Raw genomic sequence first — 19,044 nt, forward strand, 5'->3', positions numbered from 1 at the left:
CAAAGATGCTGCTTTATATTAGTTCATTTATCCAAAATCTTAATTACTTTTAACAAAGTAAAAGTGATATTTTTAGTTACTATGTACTTCTAGATATATATAGCCAAAAGAAATGGAAATATATGCCCCTACAAAAATGTACATATGAATATTCATAATAGTCAAAAAAGGGATAGAATCCCAAATATTCATAGACTGATGAATGGATAAATAAAAAAGGTATATCCATATACTGGAATATTATTTGGCCATAGAAATAATAAAGTATTGATGCATAGTACAACATGGATGAACCCTGAAAGCACTTTGCTGAGTGAAAGAAGCCAGACACAAAAGACTACAGTGCTGTATAATTTTATTTATATAAAGTGTGCACAACAGGAAGATTAAGGCACAAAAAAATACACCAGCAGTTGCCTAGGGGTGGGGTGAGAAGGGTATGGGGGATGGGTACAGGGCTCCTTTCAGGGCTGATGAAAATTTCTAAAACTATCAGTTCAGTTCAGTTCAGTTGCTCAGTCGTGTCCAACTCTTTGAGACTCCATGAATTGCAGCACGCCAGGCCTCCCTGTCCATCACCAGCTCACGGAGGTCACTCAAACTCACGTCCATCGAGTCGGTGATCCCATCCAGCCATCTCATCCTCTGTCGTCCTCTTCTCCTCCTGCCCCCAATGAGTCAACTCTTTGCATGAGGTGGCCGAAGTATTGGAGTTTCAGCTTTAGTATCACTCCTTCCAAAGAACACCCAGGACTGATCTCCTTTAGAATGGAATGGTTGGATCTCCTTGCAGTCCAAGGGACTCTCAAGACTCTTCTCCAACACCACAGTTCAAAAGCATCAATTCTTCGGCACTCAGCTTTCTTCACAGTCCAACTCTCACATCCATACATGACCACTGGAAAAACCATAGCCTTGACTAGACAGACCTTTGTTGGCAAAGTAATGCCTCTGCTTTTGAATATGCTATCTAGGTTGGTCATAACTTTCCTTCCAAGGAGTAAGCGTCTTTTAATTTCATGGCTGCAATCACCATCTGCAGTGATTATAATGATGGATAAATAACTATACACTAAAAACAATTTATGGCATATGAATTATAGCAATAAAGCCATTATAAAAACTAGTAACTATAACTGAAAACTGATTTCTTTGGCACATTAGAATTTAAAATTCTCATTTACAAATTTTCATTCCATGCCTCACTAATACAAGTTAAGTGCTGCTTAACTGGTAAGCCCAAAATTCATTTCAAATGTCTAAAATGTCATGTTTAAGTCATAAAAACACTACTTATATTTAAAGAAGTTTTGATATGAAATATATTTCATTTTAATATTTTCAGAATTGCTTGTTCATATGAAAGTTATGCTGTTATGTAAACCTGAATGCTTGAATCCTCTAGCATCTTGAGATTGAGAGATTTTTGCTGTATTTAAATAATTCCTATTTGGAATGTTAAATGCTATGACTTCACATATTCAAAAATCAACTGTTTCACTGAGTAAGCATATATGAAGAGGAAGAAAGTCCAAGAAAGGAAATTTATTTCTCCAAGAGCTACTACGTATTACCCTGTTATTCTGTGGCAAGTCTTCTGCCTACACTGAAACTCACAGGTACAGAAATTCAAAGGGACCTGTGTTAATATGCTACCTTGACTACAGTGGGAAAATACTTAGTCCTTTTCTGCTGAAGTCAATGACACTTCAGTACTCAGACTTCCAAGATCAAGCCTAAAATTAAGGTGAATTTCATTGCACTTGTGGCTCAGATGGTAAAGTGTCTGTATACAATGCAGGAGACCCGGGTTCGATCCCTGGGTTGGGAAGATCCCCTGGAGAAGGAAATGGCAATCCACTCCAGGACCATTGCCTGGAAAATCCCATGGACAGAGGAGCCTGGTAGGCTACAGTCCATGGGGTTGCAAAGAGTCGGACACGACTGAGCGACTTCACTAAGACTTCACTAAGGTATATTTATTTTTTAGATTTCACATGCATTGTTTCAATGTATTTTTTAAATGCCAGGTGATTTTGCAGGCTATTAGTCTGAATTTTCAACTGGAGGTTTTGCCTTTTTTTTTTTTTTTACTTGAATACTATCTGCTTATGAATAGAACTCTAGATTTTCTCCTTACAAGAAATAAATTTGACATTTCTTTAAACAGAAAAAGTTTTCTTATGGGGAAGAGGTTAAAGTAATCCAATTTAGGATCATATGTCATAAACCCCTAATATAGTGAAGAAAATCTCCATTAAGCATTTGTAATAATATTCAGTGGAATTTTCTTTAAACCCATTAGTTTTCAGTGATAACCAATATAATAATATCTCACCATCTTGCTTAATCAAAAAGCTCTTTAAAACTCTAAGGACAGTAAAGCACTAGAGTTAATAGTATATACTTTACACTTTAATTAATAACCAATACAACAGTACATTTTTGTGACAACAAATTTTAGGAACAGTAAACTACACTGAAATATAGCATGAGCTAATTTGAGAACAAATTAGGCATTAAGTAATACTTTTCATATTCTAATGTATATTAAGGATGGATGGATATCCAAGTAGATTGAGCCAAAAAAATAAATAAATGAACTGAGTCTGAGAGAATGAGTTCTGACATGCTTGATAGTTTACAAGATTTAAATTAAGGAAAAAAAAAAAAACAGGATCAGTTGATCTGCAGTGAATCACAGGAAATTCATCTCAGTCCAAACTAACATAAGTCATATAATGACCATTCAGATATTTATGAACATTGTTAAGGCAAAATGAGCATCCTCTGACATACTGACCCTCAGATTGTGCCTAAATACGCTGGATGTACCAATAAGAGTCTGTTTTAGGATATGTGCTCAGATCACAAGTTAAACCAGAGTGTGTTGAAGGATGAGGGCAAACATTTTCCAAATACTTTAACTCAAACTTTAAATAGTAATTTCCTGCCTAAGAGGCCTTTTACATCCAAATTTGGCATTCTTCACTACCACAGCGGGTACAGATATTTACAAATAGTTTTTGCAAAGAGGGTACCAGTCATTCCTAAAATTGACCTTAACCTCTTAGATATTCCACCTTCCTACAAATAACTGTCTAGAATTCCTGAATTTATCTAATTGTATATTTATATAGGAACCCCATAGCCTTTCCTTTTGTTTAAAAGATTATAGATTTTCTACTTTGAGTTAGTCTGAGGTAAGTGACTCAGGGTAGTCATTTTTTATTTACTTACTAATGAAACAGGAATAATACCTGTCATATCCAACCCACTGAGTTACCAGAATAATACTCTTGACTGTGAGTCTTGATACCATTTTGAAAAGAATAAATATTTGCTACAGCCAAAAGATACCTCAATTATAGGAAAAAAAATAGACTAACACTGTAAGGTTCAAGTTTCTCTTTCAGATATCAAAGAAAAGAACCTTTTCCTCTACTTTCTTAGGTTTAGTAATGGTGAGCCTGCAAATTAAACACACAGAAGATAGGTTGACAGGAGAAAAGATATACAATTTTTATTAGTATTTTAAGTGCATGCGAGGTCATAGAAAAGAAGTAAAACTCAAAGAAGTGGTTAGACTCAAGGGCTTATATACCATTTTAACAAAAGTAAGGAGGTTTAGACTTTGAGGGACGATAAACTTATGGGTAAATGACCTGGAAATACATGGGGGGAAGTTATGGAGAATCAGGGCTATTTTAATAAGATTTATTTATGCAGACTCACCCCAGTGCTGACTCTCCAAATCCAGTGACAAGTGTCTCTCTCTTCTTCATTGTACAGAAGTGGGGATACCTTCACAAAGGAAATTTATATCCTGCTTTTAGGCAGATAAGGGGAGGGCAGAGAACTCTTCCTGCATCTGCGGACTATTTCCTTCAGCTCAAAATAATCCTGATGCCAAACTGGCATATTTGGGGGTAGCTTATCCTAATCCTCTTCAAGGGCAAATATGTCACTTTATTGGCCAGTTTTGTTTCCTTCCTATGAAACAGAGGAAGGAGAAGAGAAAATCAGGAAGGTAGTGAACTCAGGAGCTTCCTTTCTGGACTAGGAACATCATGTCATTACTCAATTCTTGCCTTCCCCTAATCAAATTCATTTCCATAGAGAAAAGGCCACATAAACCTTTAAGTGGATGCCAGCTCTATAGAAAGTGCATCTTTCTCTGCCAACAAGGGAGTCTACAAAACTAACTGTGGCAATTTAGCAAACGCTTTTCTACTAAATATATTAGCAGGGAAAACAAGCAAACATGAGGAAGAAACATATTTTTTGAAAGGAACACAACTCCAATTTATTTTCATTTATCCTCTGCCATGGCAGGAAAAGAGGTCTGCCTCAGAACAGATGTAAATTCAAATTCTGGCCCCATCGTTTAACAGCTTTAAGACCTCTGGCAAGCTGTTAACCTTACTGAACCACTGTCTCTTTATAAAGTGTCTATAAACAAAGACACTTTATGAGAAACTACTAATAGCTACCTGGCAGGTATATGGTTAAGAATGAAATTATTTTAAATCGGATAACATATGTAAAACATTGTTGGTAGGACTTAGTGTTATTTCCTTTATTGTCCCCTACTTTCTAAAAGGATTTTTGAGTTCTCTCTTCATTGTATATTGACCTAAACTAAAAGGAGGGCGTCCTAGGTAGCACTAGTGGTAAAGAACTTGCCCGTCAATGCAGAGTCCACGAGAGATGTGGGTTCAGTCTCTGGGTTGGGATGATCCCCTGGAGAAGGAAATGGCCACCCCCTGCAGTATTCTTGTCTGGAAAATTCCATGGACAGAGGCCCCTGGCAGGCTACAGTCAGTCCATGGGGTTTCAAAGAGTCGGACATGACTGAGCTAAGAGGAACAGAAACTATCATTTATATCATAAAGATACCACATGATTAGCATCAATGTACCTTTTAAGAGTATTTTCTTTTTTCACCCCTAGTACAGAGGACATCTATACAATACAAACCCTTAAAGAAGGGTTAAGAGTCAAGGCTATGGTTTTTCCAGTGGTCATGTATGGATGTGAAAATTGGACTGTGAAGAAAGCTGAGCACTGAAGAACTGATACTTTTGAACTGTGGTGTTGGAGAAGACTCTTGAGAGTTCCTTGGACTGCAAGGAGATCCAACCAGTCCATTCTAAAGGAAATCAGCCCTGGGATTTCTTTGGAAGGACTGATGCTAAAACTGAAACTCCAATACTTTGGCCACCTCATGCGAAGAGTTGACTCACTGGAAAAGACTCTGATGCTGAAAGGGATTGGGGGCAGGAGGAGAAGAGGACGACAGAGGATGAGATGGCTGGATGGCATCACTGACTCGATGGACATGAGTTTGGGTGAACTCCGAGAGTTGGTGATGGACAGGGAGGCCTGGCGTGCTGCAATTCATGGGGTTGCAAAGAGTCGGACATGACTGAGCGACTGAACTGAACTGAAGAGACTAGCAAAGTTCACTGATCATTTTTATTTAGTATCAGTGGAATGACTCTGAAAGTTGTAACTGAAGGAAGTCTTGAGAGAAAGCTAGCATTCAATCAGATAATTTTAATATCAATAAGATTTTTGTGCTCTAGCCAGAAAGAATATTACAAATAATTCCACTAATTTCAAAAGTCTTTAAAGTTTGGTAAAAAGATATTTAATTATTTAACAAGCCAAAGAAATACAAAGTTCAATCAAGTATCACAGTCAACATTCTATACATGACCAGAACAGTGTTATGGGCATGCGGTTAAGAAGGGACTAATTTAATATGCTCCTGTCATCTATAAATACTGTTTTAATTAATGTGTCTGTGACAAGAACCGACAAGAATCTGATAAGCGTCCAGTTCAAATTCCTCATGTAGGGTCAAATGTTTCAGAAAACTGCTTGGGATGATATAACGTTGAGGAGATTTAAATTAAATGTGAAAATATTTAGGAGATTCAAACTCATTACTATTTTATGATAAGCTCAATTATATTTTAAGTATTTGTAACATTTAAGATAACCTGACCTATCAGAGTGATAGGTTTAGCCTTGTAATTCCAATTAAAATATAAAATAGAGTAATTGATTTAGACCAGTAATTATAAATAGAAAACTCACTAGCTTGATACAGAGTGTTGGCATATTATGGGAACCACAGAGTCACCATACTTATAGTTGAATTTGTGAGATGTATAGGAATTATGCTGGTTTTCAGAAATGCACTTAAATACAATAAATTTTATATGAATAGTTTTAAATGGTTTAAGGTGTTTGAGTTTGTAAATATGACAAAGTATCATTCAAAACCTTTAATCATTCAAAAATTTTAACAGTTTGATATGACAAGAATAATATAATTTATATGCTAGACTTATAAATCAAAGATAAAAGTAGAAGTTTAAATCTGTAATTTTAAATATCAATTTTTAAAGTCAATATAATCCTTGGATAATTTTTCTGTATAAAACACTATGCTCAGGAGTATCAAAAGCACCATATCAAATAAAGTAAATTTAATGAAAGGTTCTGAAAGTGGCTACTTCTTCTATAGAAAGTGAATACACAGAATCTCATAATTATAGGTGGTTACTAAATACTAAAAGCATAAGTAAATGATTCTTCCCAAAAGTAAGATTAAACACTTACTACTCTTGTGCCTTTTAATGTATATACAAAGTAAATCTAGAGTGCCCTTTCACTGTCATTTTAGATTCAATACGGATACAAATGAAAACTTTTATTCTACATTTCAGTGGTTGTTTATTAACTATTTTCATTAACTCTGTACTAGTCATTCATTAACTATTTTCCCAACTTTGTAATCTGCAAAAATATGTAACTATATTCAACCTTGGAATTTCAAGCCATACTGCTATAAAAGCCCTAAAGGGAATTTGGGTAGCGATACAGAAAATGTCTCTTTTCTTTCAAAATAACCAAGTCAATTAAAAAAGGAAATTGATTACATAAGCTGGGATTATAGTCAGGTTTCAAATTTTATGAATGGAAATATATGTATAATTAATATAACAAGAAAGCAAATACACTAGCAATGCTTAATATTGCTGATGACAATGAAACTGCACTGACCCGAGAGCCCTAATTTGATATGGACTTTCATTATGTTCTGAAGCTTCCCTGGTGGCTCAGATGGTAAAGAATCTGCCTGCATTGCAGGAGACACAGATTCAATCCCTAGGTTGTGGAGATCCCCTGGAGAAGGGAACAGCAACCCGCTCCAGCATTCTTGCCTGGAGAATTTCATAGAGAGAGGAACCCAAGAGGCTACAGTCCATGGGGTCACGAAGACACAACTGAGCGACTTTCACTTTTGTTATATTTTAGGGCTCAAATATCATTTATTCCCATAATAATTCAGCGTCATTATAACAAATAATGATCAAAAAAAAAGTTTGAATGAGAAAATATACACATTCAGTTAGGGAACATTTTTGAGCACCTATCTTGTACTAGGTACTGACTGACCGAGGCCCTGAGGATAAAGAGGTGAATGAGAGAGATAATGTCTCTGCTTGTCCTGGGGCAAAAATTCTAAACCGAGGGAAATAAATGAAGAAAACTTCAGGTATGTAAGTTCTATGTGGAAACAAAATGTGATATGATAAAGCCTAAGAAGCTAATTTAAACTGGAGAACAGGGAAGACCTCTAAGAACCTGGACATCAAGAACCAGCCAAGCAGATATCCAGAAGAAGGGATGTTCAGACTAGACAGATGCCTAGTTCAAGGCCAGAAGCCAGTGCAAGCACAAAGGCCACAGTAACTGGAGTCAAATGCATAAACTCCTGATGGAACATGCCATTTACAAAATTTAGCTTGCTTCTACTGTGCTCCTGGCAAGTGCTGAATCACAGACCTTTTGCAAACAAAGTACGCACTATGCCTTGCCTTGGGTGGGCACTTCTAATTCATACTGGTAGCCAATTAATGATTAATAAAGAACAAGGGTCTACAAGCAACACTTCATCCACTGAACTACTTTCTAATCTAAAACAGAGTATTAGCTACTCGTAAAATGTCCATCCAGAAATCATGACAACAGGCCTATCAAATCTACAGGCACTTTCTCATAACTTGGCCAAACATGGAGGGAAAAATTATAATTGCTTTACTTAGTATGGCTTACCTCCTTCTATTACTTCTGTTCCTAGAAACAGAGGTGTGATGAGGGGCTTCAGCAAAGCAAGCTAAATATGATACCCCAGGCGCCAATTTTTAACTGTACCAAAGCTAATCACTTCTATCGGATTCTTTGAAAGCAGCTATATTTTATGCTTCAACTATCTGATGGAGTGCCAAGAATAAGACCACTATTTACAGATTAAATTTGCTGCAGTAGAGTTTTAAAACAAAAGAAAAAGTACAAAAGAAACCAAATCCTATATTTTTTGCAAAATAAGAGATAAAACTTAGAACTTTGTGATTCCATATGTTTCATATATTCTAAAATAAAGAAGTGTATAATTGTAATTAAATTCTGAAACACATATTTAAACATGATAGAAAGCACTTTGATGTTTAATACTTGGTTTGTAAAACAGTGATCACATACACTGGTATGTGGATAGAAAGAACTACAGGAAAGTGGTTATCTTATAACTACCTACATCTTTGCAAATATTGACAAATGAAAATTCTGAATCTAAATTTTAGTGCTAGCTCATCTGATTGATTCCTATTCAAACACTGATTGAAGACCTACTATGTACTGTGTGCAGGTACTGAGCCAGAGACCGTGAAATAAAGCAAAGTAAAATTTGCCTTCAGAAGGTGGGCAATTTATAACACAAACACTTTTTTTACATTAGGTAAAAAGTAGATACTCACCAAGAAAGCAAATATAAATGAACATATGTGGGTTCAGAAGGAAAAACAAAATACTTAATGATGCCAGCTTGATGACAATTATTTGAATAAAGAAATCTAATGCATTTAGCACTCTCATTTACCAAAGTTGAGCTCACAGGGACAAAAAAATATATATGTCCCGGAAAAATACCTTTTTACCACTGCTGTATGAATGTATAGAATTTCCTGCTGCTAAATTTTAATCAGTCCCACTACAGTGCAACTTCTGCTAACTTAAAAAATTAACCACTGGGTAGCAACTTAAAATATGAAAGAAATCAGGTAACATTTCAGTACTGTAAAGAATAATTCATTTGTTTAGTCAAATTAAATATGACAAAATAATATGAAATGCAAAACAAAGAATGCAAGTAAGATATCAATATTTATGTATAAAATAAATGATTTAAAAGTCTACTCTTATGGCAAACAGGTGACAGTTATACGTCTGTCTGAAAGTAAAACCAGACAAAGACTATTAATATTAACACTCAATATGTTTTCAATAAGAAGGTTTCTTACTTGCAGCTAATTTTCTCCTGAAAGCTTGTGGAACAAATCAACTCTGTCCTTTCTTAAATGCTGACTGCTACTTTAGAACAGGGATTCAGATACTAACAAAATGGGCTGTCCTGGGAAATTAGACATGCCTACTGAAATGACTCGACAGTGTATTAAAAAGCAGAGACATCACTTTGCCAACAAAGGTTCATATAGTCAAAGCTACGGTTTTTCCAGTAGTCATGTACAGATGTGAGAGTTGGACCATAAAGAAAGCTGAGCACCAAAGAACGGATGCTTTCAAACCATGGTGCTGGAAAAAACTCTTGATAGTCCCTTGGACAGCAAGGAGATCAAACTGGCCAATCCTAAAGGAAATCAACCCTGAATATTCATTGGAATATTGAAGCAAACTCCAGGACATAGTGAAGGACAGGGAGACCTGGCATGCTGCATTCCGTGGGCTGCAAAGCTTATCTAGCAGCAGTCACTAGTGGAGGGGATCTAACCACGCTGGAAGCCAGCAGTAACTGGGGAACACAGCATGAGACTACAGGACAGAGAGGGCAGTGTTGTGACAGGTGCAGACTGGCAGAGAGGCAGGCAGGCCTGGCAGCAGACAGCCAGAGCCAACTAAGGTCTCCAAGGCACCACAAAGGCAGGTAAGCAGACACAGGTGTCGAGACAGTGGCTCCCAGTCCATGACGGGGCACAGAAACCTAAGCCTTGCCAACTTGAGGCAAAGTTGGAAAAGTGGAGCAAGCCCATGGGAGACTGGCAGAATTTGAAGACACTTATCTCCAAATTCTATTGGAGGACATTGTGGATGGCTATCACCATGTCCAAACAATAAATACACAAACGAAGGGATTTTAAGTCAAATTTCTCCCTCAAATAAGCACTGATTTTTAAAACCATAAGAAACAACACATTTATAATAAATGAATATACTGAAAATAGCCTTCCCTCCCCTTTTGTGAGGAAATTCAGTGTTCAGACAATCAAGGGAAGTAAAGAAAATTAACACAAGGCAAGTTTGGATATTTTTAATAGGACAGCAATTAGAGAAAAGAAGAAATCACTATCCAGTGGGAATCAAAAGAAATAGGAGAACTATTTTGGGGTCAATTCTGTAATAGAAAAAAAAAAGATTCTGAATCTCCTACAAGTTATTCCTGATTATCCATGCCAAAGAAAGAGTACAGGGGTTTGGATAATAGGAAGCAAGAACAATTATAAAAATCATTACACTTTGATATACATTTTAAGAAGAAAAAATTTTACACTAAATTTGTTTTACTACAATAGGATCAAATAGTGTGCTATTTAAGGTTCCTTAAAAATAAGCATAAAGTTTCAGATAAAAAATATAAGAGGGCTAATATCAATAATCTGTTATTAAAGGAAATACCCTTTGGGAAAAAGGAAACTAATCCAGAGAAAAAATCTGGAAAACATGAATAAACAATGAAAAAATAAAATGAAAAACAGTATATAAATTGTATTAAGAAAAAAAATTGTGTTAATAATAATTATCTAATGTGATAAGTTTTTTAAAAGACCTAAAGTAGGGACAACTCTGTAATCACAGGAAGAGAGGTAATAAAAATTACTTTATAGCTCTAGAGAACAGTAGAAATACTGAATAACTACAGACTTTAAGATATTACATATAATACATATATATACACATACACAAAAAATATATGTATAGTTGTTCACTGAATTACATGAGGATTAATCCACACATAACTTATAGTCAGTCCTTCATATCTCAGGTTCCTGGCATTCATGGATCCAACCACTGCAGACCTGATAGTACTGTAGTATTTACTACTGAAATATATATGCGTGCAAATGAACCAAATTTGTTGCTGTTCAATGGTTAAGTACAGTTTCAGAGTTACCAATGAAAAAAACAGACTCTATATCTTCCAAACTAGTGGAAAGTACAAAACAAGTCAAAAGGAAAAGCTCAACAACTCATACCAAAAAAAAGGGGTGGGAGAGAGAGAGAAGAGACAAACAGTAAATGTGGGAGTGCACACAAAAAATGCTCAAAATAAACACAAATCTATTAATACTCATAATAAATCTAAGGAAGCCAAACTCCCTATTTAAAAGAAAAATCTGATTTAAAAAAAATCCAACACAATGTTTTTCAAAGGAAATGCCTCAAAAGCATAAGGACCAAAAAAGTCTGCAAGTAAAAAGATAAAACAAGATATATTAGTCTACAAAACAAAGCTGACATAGCTATATATTTATATCAGAGATAAGATAACTTAAGCAGAAATAGCGAAATGACATGTAATGATACATAAAGATTGATTTAAAAATTATAGAGCAAAGTGTAACAACTTAAAACATGTACTTTAAAGTAGTTTCAAAAATACATAAACTAAAACATTATCAGTGGGAAAGCATAATTATCTCACTACTAATACAGAAAGCTATCAATAATAAAACACTTAGCAAAGATATAAAATTCAACAACATAAGAATCAAATTTGAGTTAATATGTACATATAGAAAACTGTCATCATGAACTAGAGACCTTTCAAATACACAGAGAATGGCTACAAAAACTGATCATAACTGTGTTTCAAAACTACTTTTAATTTAAAACAATTAGTATCATAAATACTATGCATCATAAGGCATATCATAAATACACAGTACCCATATTCTATGATCATAAGGCAAAAGTGAAAGTGGTAATTGCTCAGTTGCATCCTGACTCTGTGATCCCCATGGACTGTAGCCCACTAGGCTCCTCTGTCTATGGGATTCTCCAGGCAAGAATACTGGAGTGGGTTGCCATTCCCTTCTTCAGGGGATCTTCCCAACCAGGGATGGGACCTGGGTCTCCTGCATTGCAGGCCAGATTCTTTACTGTCTGACAATGCAAGTTCACAATAATTAATAAAAAACAAATGGGAGGTGTGCATTGGGAAATTTTAAAACACACTTTTAAACAATATGTAAAAGTAATCACTATAGAAATCAGAAAATACTTAAATAGGAATAATGAAGACATATGAATGTAAAAATTTGTGAGATTTAGCTAAACAGTATACATGGTAAAATTTAGTTTTAAAATTGTGTATTAAAAAGAAAGCCTGAAAATTAATGAGCTAAGTTTGTAAATTTAAGTTGTAAATTCAAACTAAGAATTTACAAAAAGAACACCCAAAAAAAGAAAAATGGAAGAAAAAAATAAATAGAAATTAATAAAACAAAAATAATAGGAAAGATGAATGGAAACAAAAGTTGGTTCTTTCGAAAACACTAAAAATAGCACATACATCTGCAATAAATTAATAAGGCATGATAACAATATTAAGAAATACAGTTAGAGCAGAAATGTAAAAAGAGAGATTATAAACAGCTTTATGGTAATAATTTTGAAAACTAAGACAAAATGGGCAATTCTCTAAAAAATACAACCAAAATTGACTCAAAATAGCATTAAACATAAGAGTGCTATAATCTTTAAAGATACTCAATGAAACTTTTAAATTTTCTCACAAAAGAAAATGCCTATATGGTGTTATAAAAAGCTGAATCAAACGCTGAAGGAAGAGGTCAACCCAGTGTTACAGAACTATTTCAGCAAAGAGCAGAGGAACGCTCCCAGGTGGGGCATGAGACCGGCACACCCTTATTAACCAAACTCACGCAAGGGCAATAGAAGGGAGGAACGCTGTGAGGCCTGTCTCACAAACACTGACGCAAACCTCCTGCGTAAAATAATAGCAGATAAAAGCAACCAGTGAATGAACAATATAAAATACAACATTCGATTTATCCCCAATTTATCCAAGAGTGCTTTAACATCAAAAACACCTATTAATATAATACAAGGAGCGGTCCTATAAGATCATGCAAATAGGTACAGAAAATAAAAGGTCAATGATATTTAATACTCATTCAAGATTTAGAAGCAAAACACCAAATAAATGGCAACTGAGTAGAACTTTCTTATTCTGATAAAGGATATCAAAGAATACAATAAACAGCATAAGTAGTGATAAAATACTAAAATAACTTCCTTTAAAATTGGAAACAAGTCAAAAAAGTCACCACCTCTGGCAATATTTGAAGGGGGTCTAAGTAAGACAAAAATAAAGAAAAAGACAAAGATCCTATATGGCTTAGAAAAGAAGAAATAAACTACCATTATTAAACTATTATGTGATCATCTTTTTAGAAAACCAAAATAATCTGCAAGCAAATTTTTATAATTAATAATAATTCAGAAGGTCATCAGTCATTTTATATATCAACTGCCCTCCAATTCATAGACAAAAAAACCATTTATAGAAGCAACAAAAAATTTTAAACAAAAGTTACATAATAACTTACAAAATTTACAAAGATATTAAACACCCAAAGAAATAGAAAGATATTAATTAGTCATACACCTTTCCATAGTCACACTTGAAAATACAAAAATCTCCATAGCCAGACTTCTCTCAAACTTGAAGTACAGATTCAGTGAAATGTCAATCAAGATGAAAAAAAGACTTGAGAAATTTCACAAGCTGATTCTAAAACTGAACGGAAGAGCAAAGGGTTAAGAGGAGCAAAGCTGCTCTTAATGAACAACAACACGGAAGGGAAACTTGAATACCTGGTATCAAAACATACAGAAAGTGACAAAATGAGTTTGTGATTGAGGTAGAAATAAGGATAAATCAATCATCAGAACAGTTTTCTGAATGTTGAGCTTTAAGCCAACTTTTTCACTTCCCTCTTTCACTTTCATCAAGAGACTCTTTAGTTCTTCTTCACTTTCTGCCCTAAGGGTGGTGTCATTTGCATATCTGAGGTTAGTGACATTTCTCTCAGCAATCTTGATTCCAGCTTGTGCTTCATCCAGCCCAGCGTTTCTCATGCTGTACTCTGCATAGAAGTTAAATAAGCAGGGTGACAATATTCACCCTTGTATTTTATTTTGGGTATAAGCCTTTTATTTTGGGTAATCCCATTCGTGTTCTATTTTAGAGCCATAGCATTCACCCTCTATTCTGAAGACCTTCCCTGAGCTAACCTGCAAGGTGTCCCATCTGCTGCTTCATACTTCAACTAGAGTCAGAACCAGCAAGAAATCTGAGTACTATCCTTAATATAACCACTGAACCAAACGGGCCTTATAAAATTCACCCCTTATTGTTCCTTGTCCATCCTACATTAGTCAGTGAATGTCAAAGATCTGTGGGGGTAGGAACAAAAAGGCAATTGAAAATTTCAAAAGAATTAAACACAAACCACCAAAGGTAAATGCTAGCCCTTGAGCTGACCCCATCTAAACCCAGCAAAGCTCTCCAACAGGCCTCATCTTCTGTTGGTTCTGCTGACTCTAGTCAAAACTAGAAATAGATGGATAAACCTTATAATATGTTTCTCTCTTTCAAAAAAATGTTTCACCACTCTTCTTCAGTATTTAAGAATTTTAAGGCCAGTGGTCTCCAAGAGTCATTAAGGTGTAAGTTACCCAGGGTATTCCTAGAGAGCTTTAGAATGCTCCTTCTAGAGGGGGTAAGAAAAGCTTTCAAAACTTTGCTACAGTTTAGGTATCACTTTAGTTTGTGAAAAATCTCAATACATTTTTTCATGTGTAATTTTAAATTTTTTAAAGAATCTGTGCATCATCTTAGCATCATATTAGATTTCTGATGATTACAAGTTTCCAGAATTAATTCTATGAAAGCCATTGATCTAGTAAAATAAATTAAAATTAATATTCAGACTAATGAAACAAAATCCAAAAACCAAATTCTGTATTCATGCAAACCTCTTTGTTAATGAGTTCTTTTATTTCTACTTACAGTGCTTTGTGAATGTCCTGTTTTAACAAAACATATTTACATCTTTATTGATTCTTTTCCTCCTATATTTCCAAATTTTGAAACATATGTTCATAAATATTTTAGCCTATTTCAACTGATACAATCTAATAGAATGTAATTGTCTCCTTACTGTGACTAAACAGCAAGAGGATGTTTATGAACTGGGCATAAACATGAAGTGACTAAAATGACAGTTTTATGCCAACTTCATACAAAACAAAACAAAAGATTGGAAAATTTTCAGTGAATTGGAACAAGTACAATGAATCAATTTAAATTATTTAGACATCCTCTCTAAAATATGTTCTTCCACTCCCATAAAATGTTTTCTCAAGGTTTCAGACTTAAATTATCCAGATAACCCTCACTATGTTCATTTGACCTTAAGAATCCCTGTCCTTTGTATATGTCATGAAGATAAGCCTCACAATCCACTGAAGAAGGTATAATCATCATCATTTTGTAAGAGAAAAGAAAGGCACAAGAGGTTAAGTAATATACATGAGGTTACTTAAGTCTGCAAAGAACTGGAGGACCTGACCTAAACTCCTTTACTATCACCCTACTCTGACTTTTTAAAATACATATGTATCTTATGAAAGTTAGGACATCATAGACCATGAACTGGGTGAAAAATCTAGACTTAGAACTTAAAAGTTGATTAAGAATTTCTATTTATTTGACTCCTTGGAATCTAACTAGCCACACATTCAAAAAGCCTTACCCTCAATGCCCTGAAATAATGGAACTCAATTAAAATTCTACTATAGCTCTCAAAATCCTCTTCAGATGCAACTAGAATACCAAATCCAGATAATCTGCTATTTTGAGAAAAAGAATCAGAGTCCAACAAAGTATACTAAAAACGAAGGCTAAAGAAAGTGCTCTGAAAAGGAATTGGGATTTCTACAAATGAACAAATCTGTCAAAGAAATGTCTTTGATCACAAGGGCATCACTCTGGTTTTAGTGAAAGTTTAACTATAACTACAAGTTTAGGGAGAGTCCCCTTCTCCCTTGAGTAAAAATTAGCTGATCTAAACAACCAAAAGTCAACTCCAAAGAACAACAGCAATGCTCTTTAAAAAAAAAAAGAGCATATTTCTACTACAGTCACAAACTCCTTCAGTAATTAATTATATATTAAATGTTTAGTCAGTGTATAAAGAACACAATGTTAATAACAGCTGGCATGGATTCATGTAAATGTCATTAAAGAGATCTAAAGGGGAAGGTGACCACAAAGGGTATATATGTGTTGGATGGGAGGACAGAGAAACCTGGCCTGGCTCAATGAAGAGGGGTGGAATACAGGTCAAACCCTCATACAGACAGATGGACAGAGGTAAGCATTTTACAGAGAAAACAAACTAAGAAGTCAGCAAACTTGCATTTATGAAACATACACCAGTTCTGATAAAGTGTAGGTCACAATTTGGCCTTCCATGATTCTCTCATAATCATATCCCACTGCAAGAAATCTGAATTATCAATACATGACTCCAACCTCATTTTTAAAAAATCTAGCATGGGCTTCCCTGGTAGCTCAGTGGTGAAGAACAGACAATTTTATTCTAAAAAAAATAAAACAGATAATAAGTATTTTAGACTTTACTGACTATACAATGTCTTTGCAATGACTCATTCTGCCTTTAGAGTATAAAAACGGTCATAGAAAACACTTTAAAAATAGGCATGGCTGTGTTCTATAAGGCCTTATAAAAACAGAGATCTAGATTTGGCCCAGGGGTCATAGTTCATCAATCTCTCTGTTTTAAATTATTAAATTATGATGACTTTTAACTGAGGTAGTTGACTTATTCCTAGATAAGTTCATACTCTTTTTATGCTCCCACCCAAGTCTAGGAAGTGCTTATTTCCTGTTGTAGAATACAGAAGGCGAACTAATTTGAAGTCAAATTAAACTCTAAGGGAAGTCTACAGCCTGGGGAAACTGACCTGCTATTAAGGCTTCTGAGTTCTCGACTAGTTCAAGGATTAAGAATCAGAAAGAAATATTCTATCTTACTGAAAAGAAGACAGAAATGGGGAAAATAAGATTTCTTAAATTTATGTATCAAATACAAACTAGGCCATTTATATATTTTTCATGTACTGTACAAAGCCATATGAGGCAGATGTTATTCCTATTTTCAGGTGAGAAAACTGAGGATCAAAAATAATAATAATAATAATAACTTCAGCCCAAGAATGTGAAAACTGAAACTTACATAACCAAGTCAATGCTCTTTCCAATGAACTATACTGTCTTGCTAAAAAATTCAATCATTTTCTCTCATTTCCTTGAGTACTTTAAAAATAAAAACAGCAGTCTAACTTTTATCAAGATGATTTTTTACAGATTTCAAAGATGCAGAGAAATTAAAACTTAATTGTACAAAAATCAAGATTTAAATCAAAATTAGGTTCTCATACTTGCCAGCCAACAAAAGTCTAAAAGATCCCACAAACATGAGTGGCTTTTAATTTTGGGAAGATGGTCAGTCTGGGACAAAAAGGGGGGAGGAAGTTAAGTTGCCAATTAATTGATGCTTGATCATTAGGTATCAACTTGTATTTCTGGAACCTTTAAACTCCTTCTGAAATATACACACACACTTCCATGACTTCTTAAAAAGAGCACACTGAAGAGGTTAAATTGAACAATAAGTCATACTGTCCCATACGTGGGCATACAGACACTAATTATAAGGGCTTAAATTCCATGTAGAGATAATTCCAATGTCCACACCTTCACTGAAGTTTAGGTGACCTACACTGGCTCATCCAGACTCCGTCTCAGCTAGATGGACACTGTCTCATCACTGCCACCTGTTCACGGCAAAACCCATCTTTGCTTTGCTCCTTAGTTCCTGCCTCTGAGGGTCTGTCCCATCTGATCTCTGCAATAGCTGCTAAATGCCACTGCCCTTTTTCAAACCTCTTCCTTTCTCTACTTCCATTTGATTTTTGTCCTTATATGTTCCCTTCTGCCCTAATATTTCTAAGTTTTTAAAAAAATGTTGGTCTTTCATACATAAGATCAAATCAAGCAGAAGATACTTATCGTTCATTCTTTCTGGAAAAACAAGAACCACAGTGGCAGTGTGCATAATGTAATCTTCAATTTTCAGTTCTTCTCAGATTTCACTGCTGCTGGACGAGGTATGTTCTTCATTGTGAAAGATCTTTTATGGCTTGAAGACAAATGAGAGCTGGGCAAGGTATGTTGGACAGAGTTAATACTCTAAAACTTCCAGCTTCCTAAATTTTAAGCTTTCTAATTTATAAAATATTTTTCCCAATCAAAAAAATAAGCCCATTTCCAATTTTCAAATTCTATGAACCTATCAAAAATCTTCTGTATCGTAATTTATTTCTTGATCTTGCATTCTGGTCATGAAAAGAAGCTGGTTTCAATAGAGAAAGATAATAAAGTAAACGAAGACATTTGGAGGGATTCAGAATGGACTTAATTATTTTCAAGAACTCCAGAGACTAACAGAACAGTTCATTTTCCTTTAAAGCTTGAAGCTTTCCTTTTCCTTTATGACAAATATAACATTAATCCCAACCTCATGTTTATGAGCTATGATTAGCATCATCTTTGGCTCACAGGGAAGACTGGCGTGCTACAGTCCATGGGGTTGCAAAGAGTCGGACATAACTGAATGTCTGAACTGAACTGAACTTGGCTCACAGACCAAGAGAGGGAGAGACTCTTCAGAATAAGCAGGAATGAGTTAGAAGGGAGGGGACACAGTATTAAGGAGGGTACTGCACATCTGGATAGAATAAGCTAAGTTCAAGTTAACTCAGCAAAAGTGAGAAGAA

General features: G+C 34.9%; 1 protein-coding gene and 1 long non-coding RNA gene across 2 annotated transcripts in view; both read right to left on the reverse strand.

Annotated features, from left to right (window-relative positions):
• Positions 1-19,044, reverse strand: part of PPP1R9A (protein phosphatase 1 regulatory subunit 9A) — a 350,686-nt gene that overhangs the window by 293,709 nt on the left and 37,933 nt on the right.
• LOC138987555 (uncharacterized) lies at positions 339-4,789 on the reverse strand. Its single transcript, XR_011463911.1, has 2 exons — positions 3,736-4,789; positions 339-1,036 (listed from the first exon to the last, which is right to left on the reverse strand). It is a non-coding gene; the product is annotated as an uncharacterized lncRNA (long non-coding RNA).

Source organism: Bos mutus, chromosome 4, assembly GCF_027580195.1.
Source record: "Bos mutus isolate GX-2022 chromosome 4, NWIPB_WYAK_1.1, whole genome shotgun sequence".
Taxonomy (NCBI): domain Eukaryota; kingdom Metazoa; phylum Chordata; class Mammalia; order Artiodactyla; family Bovidae; genus Bos; species Bos mutus.